The sequence below is a fragment of the Phyllobates terribilis genome, unplaced genomic scaffold (assembly GCF_046119375.1).
Source record: "Phyllobates terribilis strain yellow unplaced genomic scaffold, ASM4611937v1 Scaffold_31__1_contigs__length_13893835, whole genome shotgun sequence".
Taxonomy (NCBI): domain Eukaryota; kingdom Metazoa; phylum Chordata; class Amphibia; order Anura; family Dendrobatidae; genus Phyllobates; species Phyllobates terribilis.
Window position 1 is genome coordinate 13,871,653 of NW_027362791.1, and position 8,386 is coordinate 13,880,038.

Below are 8,386 nucleotides of genomic sequence, written 5' to 3' on the forward strand. Positions count from 1 at the left end.
CAACTAGGGTTAGCGTCAGGACATCTAGGGTTAGCGTCAGGACAACTAGGGTTAGTGTCGGGACAACTAGGGTCAGCGTCGGGACATCTAGGGTTAGCGTCGGGACAACTAGGGTTAGCGTCAGGACAACTAGGGTTAGCGTCAGGACAACTAGGGTTAGCGTCATGACAACTAGGGTTATCGTCAGGACAACTAGGGTTAGCGTCAGGACAACTAGGGTTAGCGTCAGGACAACTAGGGTTACCGTCAGGACAACTAGGGTTAGCATCAGGACAACTAGGGTTAGCGTCAGGACAATTAGGGTTAGCGTCAGGACAACTAGGGTTAGCGTCAGGACAACTAGGGTTAGCGTCAGGACAACTAGGGTTAGCGTCAGGACAACTAGGGTTAGCTTCAGTACAACTAGGGTTAGCGTCAGGACAACTAGGGTTAGCGTTAGGACAACTAAGGTTAGCGTCAGGGCAACTAGGGTTAGCTTCAGGACAACTATGGTTAGCGTCAGTACAACTAGGGTTAGCGTCAGGACAACTAGGGTTAGCGTCGGGACAACTAGGGTTAGCGTCGGGACAACTAGGGTTAGCGTCAGGACAACTAGGGTTAGCGTCAGGACAACTAGGGTTAGCGTCAGGACAATTAGTGTTAGCGTCAGGACAACTAGAGTTAGCGTCAGGACAACTAGGGTTAGCGTCAGGACAAGTAGGGTTAGCGTCAGGACAAGTAGGGTTAGCGTCAGGACAAGTAGGGTTAGCGTCAGGACAACTAGGGTTAGCGTCAGGACAACTAGGGTTAGCGTCAGGACAACTAGGGTTAGCGTCAGGACAAGTAGGGTTAGCGTCAGGACAACTAGGGTTAGCGTCAGGACAAGTAGGGTTAGCTTCAGGACAAGTAGGGTTAGCGTCAGGACAACTAGGGTTAGCGTCAGGACAACTAGGGTTAGCGTCAGGACAATTAGAGTTAGCGTCAGGACAACTAGGGTTAGCGTCAGGACAACTAGGGTTAGCGTCAGGACAAGTAGGGTTAGCGTCAGGACAACTAGGGTTATCGTCAGGACAACTAGGGTTAGCGTCAGGACAACTAGGGTTAGCGTCACGACAACTAGGGTTAGCGTCACGACAACTAGGGTTAGCGTCAGGACAACTAAGGTTAGCGTCAGGACAACTAGGGTTAGCGTCAGGACAAGTAGGGTTAGCGTCAGGACAACTAGGGTTAGCGTCAGGACAATTAGTGTTAGCGTCAGGACAACTAGGGTTAGCGTCAGGACAACTAGGGTTAGCGTCAGGACAACTATGGTTAGCGTCAGGACAACTAGGGTTAGCGTCAGGACAAGTAGGGTTAGCGTCAGGACAAGTAGGGTTAGCGTCAGGACAAGTAGGGTTAGCGTCAGGACAACTAGGGTTAGCGTCAGGATAACTAGGGTTAGCGTCAGGACAACTAGGGGTAGCGTCAGGACAACTAGGGTTAGCGTCAGGACAAGTAGGGTTAGCGTCAATACAACTAGGGTTAGCGTCAGGACAACTAGGGTTAGCGTCAGGACAACTAGGGTTAGCGTCAGGACAACTAGGATTAGCGTCAGGACAACTAGGGTTAGGGTCAGGACAACTAGGGTTAGCGTCAGGACAACTAGGGTTAGCGTCAGGACAACTAGTGTTAGCGTCAGGACAACTAGGGTTAGCGTCAGGACAACTAGGGTTGGCGTCAGGACAACTAGGGTTAGCGTCAGGACAAGTAGGGTTAGCGTCAGGACAAGTAGAGTTAGCAACAGGACAACTAGGGTTAGCGTCAGGACAACTAGGGTTAGCATCAGGACAATTAGTGTTAGCGTCAGGACAACTAGAGTTAGCGTCAGGACAACTAGGGTTAGCGTCAGGACAAGTAGGGTTAGCGTCAGGACAAGTAGGGATAGCGTCAGGACAAGTAGGGTTAGCGTCAGGACAACTAGGGTTAGCGTCAGGACAACTAGGGTTAGCGTCAGGACAAGTAGGGTTAGCGTCAGGACAACTAGGGTTAGCGTCAGGACAATTAGGGTTAGCTTCAGGACAAGTAGGGTTAGCGTCAGGACAACTAGGGCTAGCGTCAGGACAACTAGGGTTAGCGTCAGGACAATTAGAGTTAGCGTCAGGACAACTAGGGTTAGCGTCAGGACAACTAGGGTTAGCGTCGGGACAACTAGGGTTAGCGTCGGGACAACTAGGGTTAGCGTCACGACAACTAGGGTTAGCGTCAGGACAACTAGGGTTAGCGTCAGGACAGTTAGTGTTAGCGTCAATACAACTAGGGTTAGCGTCAGGACAACTAGGGTTAGCGTTGGGACAACTAGGGTTAGCGTCGGGACAACTAGGGTTAGCGTCACGACAACTAGGGTTAGCATCAGGACAACTAGGGTTTGCGTCAGGACAACTAGGGTTAGCGTCAGGACATCTAGGGTTAGCGTCAGGACAACTAGGGTTAGTGTCGGGACAACTAGGGTCAGCGTCGGGACATCTAGGGTTAGCGTCGGGACAACTAGGGTTAGCGTCAGGACAACTAGGGTTAGCGTCAGGACAACTAGGGTTAGCGTCACGACAACTAGGGTTATCGTCAGGACAACTAGGGTTAGCGTCAGGACAACTAGGGTTAGCGTCAGGACAACTAGGGTTACCGTCAGGACAACTAGGGTTAGCATCAGGACAACTAGGGTTAGCGTCAGGACAATTAGGGTTAGCGTCAGGACAACTAGGGTTAGCGTCAGGACAACTAGGGTTAGCGTCAGGACAACTAGGGTTAGCGTCAGGACAACTAGGGTTAGCTTCAGTACAACTAGGGTTAGCGTCAGGACAACTAGGGTTAGCGTTAGGACAACTAAGGTTAGCGTCAGGGCAACTAGGGTTAGCTTCAGGACAACTATGGTTAGCGTCAGTACAACTAGGGTTAGCGTCAGGACAACTAGGGTTAGCGTCGGGACAACTAGGGTTAGCGTCGGGACAACTAGGGTTAGCGTCAGGACAACTAGGGTTAGCGTCAGGACAACTAGGGTTAGCGTCAGGACAATTAGTGTTAGCGTCAGGACAACTAGAGTTAGCGTCAGGACAACTAGGGTTAGCGTCAGGACAAGTAGGGTTAGCGTCAGGACAAGTAGGGTTAGCGTCAGGACAAGTAGGGTTAGCGTCAGGACAAGTAGGGTTAGCGTCAGGACAACTAGGGTTAGCGTCAGGACAACTAGGGTTAGCGTCAGGACAAGTAGGGTTAGCGTCAGGACAACTAGGGTTAGCGTCAGGACAAGTAGGGTTAGCTTCAGGACAAGTAGGGTTAGCGTCAGGACAACTAGGGTTAGCGTCAGGACAACTAGGGTTAGCGTCAGGACAATTAGAGTTAGCGTCAGGACAACTAGGGTTAGCGTCAGGACAACTAGGGTTAGCGTCAGGACAAGTAGGGTTAGCGTCAGGACAACTAGGGTTATCGTCAGGACAACTAGGGTTAGCGTCAGGACAACTAGGGTTAGCGTCACGACAACTAGGGTTAGCGTCACGACAACTAGGGTTAGCGTCAGGACAACTAAGGTTAGCGTCAGGACAACTAGGGTTAGCGTCAGGACAAGTAGGGTTAGCGTCAGGACAACTAGGGTTAGCGTCAGGACAATTAGTGTTAGCGTCAGGACAACTAGGGTTAGCGTCAGGACAACTAGGGTTAGCGTCAGGACAACTATGGTTAGCGTCAGGACAACTAGGGTTAGCGTCAGGACAAGTAGGGTTAGCGTCAGGACAAGTAGGGTTAGCGTCAGGACAAGTAGGGTTAGCGTCAGGACAACTAGGGTTAGCGTCAGGATAACTAGGGTTAGCGTCAGGACAACTAGGGGTAGCGTCAGGACAACTAGGGTTAGCGTCAGGACAAGTAGGGTTAGCGTCAGGACAACTAGGGTTATCGTCAGGACAACTAGGGTTAGAGTCAGGACAACTAGGGTTAGCGTCACGACAACTAGGGTTAGCGTCACGACAACTAGAGTTAGCGTCAGGACAACTAAGGTTAGCGTCAGGACAACTAGGGTTAGCGTCAGGACGACTAGGGTTAGCGTCAGGACAACTAGGGTTAGCGTCAGGAAAACTAGGGTTAGCGTCAGGACAACTAGTGTTAGCGTCAGGACAACTAGGTTTAGCGTCAGGACAACTAGGGTTAGCGTCAGGACAACTAGGGTTAGCGTCAGGACAAGTAGGGTTAGCGTCAGGACAACTAGGGTTAGCGTCAGGACAACTAGGGTTAGCGTCAGGACAACTAGGGTTAGCGTCAGGACAATTAGTGTTAGCGTCAGGACAACTAGGGTTAGCGTCAGGACAACTAGGGTTAGCGTCAGGACAACTATGGTTAGCGTCAGGACAACTAGGGTTAGCGTCAGGACAACTAGGGTTAGCATCAGGATAACTAGGGTTAGCGTCAGGACAACTAGGGGTAGCGTCAGGACAACTAGGGTTAGCGTCAGGACAAGTAGGGTTAGCGTCAGGACAACTAGGGTTATCGTCAGGACAACTAGGGTTAGCGTCAGGACAAGTAGGGTTAGCGTCAGGACAACTAGAGTTAGCGTCAGGACAACTAGGGTTAGCGTCAGGACAAGTAGGGTTAGCGTCAGGACAAGTAGGGTTAGCGTCAGGACAAGTAGGGTTAGCGTCAGGACAACTAGGGTTAGCATCAGGACGACTAGGGTTAGCGTCAGGACAACTAGGGTTAGCGTCAGGACAACTAGTGTTAGCGTCAGGGCAACTAGGTTTAGCGTCAGGACAAGTAGGGTAAGCGTCAGGACAAGTAGGGTTAGCGTCAGGACAACTAGGGTTAGCGTCACGACAACTAGGGTTAGCGTCAGGACAACTAGGGTTAGCGTCACGACAACGAGGGTTAGCGTCAGGACAACTAGGGTTAGCGTCAAGACAACTAGGGTTAGCATCAGGACAACTAGGGTTAGCGTCAGGACAACTAGGGTTAGCGTCAGGACAACTAGGGTTAGCGTCAGGACAACTAGGGTTAGCGTCACGACAACTAGGGTTAGCGTGAGGACAACTAGGGTTAGCGTCAGGACAACTAGGGTTAGCGTCACGACAACTAGGGTTAGCGTCAGGACAACTAGGGTTAGCGTCAGGACAACTAGGGTTAGCGTCTGGACAAATAGGGTTAGCGTCACGACAACTAGGGTTAGCGTCAGGACACCTAAGGTTAGCGTCACGACAACTAGGGTTAGCGTCAGGACAACTAGGGTTAGCGTCAGGACAACTAGGGTTAGCGTCAGGACAACTAGGGTTAGCGTCAGGACAACTAGGGTTAGCGTCAGGACAACTAGGGTTAGCGTCACGACAACTAGGGTTAGCGTCACAACAACTAGGGTTAGCGTCAGGACAACTAGGGTTAGCGTCAGGACAACTAGGGTTAGCGTCAGGACAAGTAGGGTTAGCGTCAGGACAATTAGGGTTAGGGTCAGGACAACTCGGGTTAGCGTCAGGACAACTCGGGTTAGCGTCAGGACAACTAGGGTTAGCGTCAGGACAACTCGGGTTAGCGTCAGGACAAATCGGGTTAGCGTCAGGACAACTAGGGTTAGCGTCAGGACAACTAGGGTTAGCGTCAGGACAACTCGGGTTAGCGTCAGGACAACTCGGGTTAACGTCAGGACAACTCGGGTTAGCGTCAGGACAACTAGGGTTAGCGTCAGGACAACTCGGGTTAGCGTCAGGACAAATCGGGTTAGCATCAGGACAACTAGGGTTAGCGTCAGGACAACTAGGGTTAGCGTCAGGACAACTCGGGTTAGCGTCAGGACAACTCGGGTTAGCGTCAGGACAACTAGGGTTAGCGTCAGGACAAGTAGGGTTAGCATCAGGACATCTAGGGTTAGCGTCAGGACAACTAGGGTTAGCGTCAGGACAACTAGGATTAGCGTCAGGACAACTAGGGTTAGGGTCAGGACAACTAGGGTTAGCGTCAGGACAACTAGGGTTAGCGTCAGGACAACTAGGGTTAGCGTCAGGACAACTAGGGTTGGCATCAGGACAACTAGGGTTAGCGTCAGGACAAGTAGGGTTAGCGTCAGGACAAGTAGAGTTAGCAACAGGACAACTAGGGTTAGCGTCAGGACAACTAGGGTTAGCATCAGGACAATTAGTGTTAGCGTCAGGACAACTAGAGTTAGCGTCAGGACAACTAGGGTTAGCGTCAGGACAACTAGGGTTAGCGTCAGGACAACTAGGGTTAGCGTCAGGACAACTAGGGTTAGCGTCGGGACAACTAGGGTTAGCGTCGGGACAACTAGGGTTAGCGTCACGACAACTAGGGTTAGCGTCAGGACAACTAGGGTTAGCGTCAGGACAGTTAGTGTTAGCGTCAATACAACTAGGGTTAGTGTCAGGACAACTAGGGTTAGCGTTGGGACAACTAGGGTTAGCGTCAGGACAACTAGGGTTAGCGTCAGGACAACTAGGATTAGCGTCAGGACAGTTAGTGTTAGCGTCAATACAACTAGGGTTAGCGTCAGGACAACTAGGGTTAGCGTCAGGACAACTAGGGTTAGCGTCAGGACAACTAGGATTAGCGTCAGGACAACTAGGGTTAGGGTCAGGACAACTAGGGTTAGCGTCAGGACAACTAGGGTTAGCGTCAAGACAACTAGTGTTAGCGTCAGGACAACTAGGGTTAGCGTCAGGACAACTAGGGTTGGCGTCAGGACAACTAGGGTTAGCGTCAGGACAAGTAGGGTTAGCGTCAGGACAAGTAGAGTTAGCAACAGGACAACTAGGGTTAGCGTCAGGACAACTAGGGTTAGCATCAGGACAATTAGTGTTAGCGTCAGGACAACTAGAGTTAGCGTCAGGACAAGTAGGGTTAGCGTCAGGACAAGTAGGGTTAGCGTCAGGACAAGTAGGGTTAGCGTCAGGACAACTAGGGTTAGCGTCAGGACAACTAGGGTTAGCGTCAGGACAAGTAGGGTTAGCGTCAGGACAACTAGGGTTAGCGTCAGGACAATTAGGGTTAGCTTCAGGACAAGTAGGGTTAGCGTCAGGACAACTAGGGTTAGCGTCAGGACAACTAGGGTTAGCGTCAGGACAATTAGAGTTAGCGTCAGGACAACTAGGGTTAGCGTCAGGACAACTAGGGTTAGCGTCGGGACAACTAGGGTTAGCGTCGGGACAACTAGGGTTAGCGTCACGACAACTAGGGTTAGCGTCAGGACAACTAGGGTTAGCGTCAGGACAGTTAGTGTTAGCGTCAATACAACTAGGGTTAGCGTCAGGACAACTAGGGTTAGCGTTGGGACAACTAGGGTTAGCGTCGGGACAACTAGGGTTAGCGTCACGACAACTAGGGTTAGCATCAGGACAACTAGGGTTAGCGTCAGGACAACTAGGGTTAGCGTCAGGACATCTAGGGTTAGCGTCAGGACAACTAGGGTTAGTGTCGGGACAACTAGGGTTAGCGTCGGGACATCTAGGGTTAGCGTCGGGACAACTAGGGTTAGCGTCGGGACAACTAGGGTTAGCGTCAGGACAACTAGGGTTAGCGTCAGGACAACTAGGGTTAGCGTCAGGACAACTAGGGTTAGCGTCACGACAACTAGGGTTATCGTCAGGACAACTAGGGTTAGCGTCAGGACAACTAGGGTTAGCGTCAGGACAACTAGGGTTACCGTCAGGACAACTAGGGTTAGCATCAGGACAACTAGGGTTAGCGTCAGGACAATTAGGGTTAGCGTCAGGACAACTAGGGTTAGCGTCAGGACAACTAGGGTTAGCGTCAGGACAACTAGGGTTAGCGTCAGGAAAACTAGGGTTAGCTTCAGTACAACTAGGGTTAGCGTCAGGACAACTAGGGTTAGCGTTAGGACAACTAAGGTTAGCGTCAGGACAACTAGGGTTAGCTTCAGGACAACTAGGGTTAGCGTCAGGACAACTATGGTTAGCGTCAGGACAACTAGGGTTAGCGTCAGGACAACTAGGGTTAGCGTCGGGACAACTAGGGTTAGCGTCGGGACAACTAGGGTTAGCGTCAGGACAACTAGGGTTAGCGTCAGGACAACTAGGGTTAGCGTCAGGACAATTAGTGTTAGCGTCAGGACAACTAGAGTTAGCGTCAGGACAACTAGGGTTAGCGTCAGGACAAGTAGGGTTAGCGTCAGGACAAGTAGGGTTAGCGTCAGGACAAGTAGGGTTAGCGTCAGGACAACTAGGGTTAGCGTCAGGACAACTAGGGTTAGCGTCAGGTAAACTAGGGTTAGCGTCAGGACAAGTAGGGTTAGCGTCAGGACAACTAGGGTTAGCGTCAGGACAAGTAGGGTTAGCTTCAGGACAAGTAGGGTTAGCGTCAGGACAACTAGGGTTAGCGTCAGGACAACTAGGGTTAGCGTCAGGACAATAAGAGTTAGCGTCAGGACAACTAG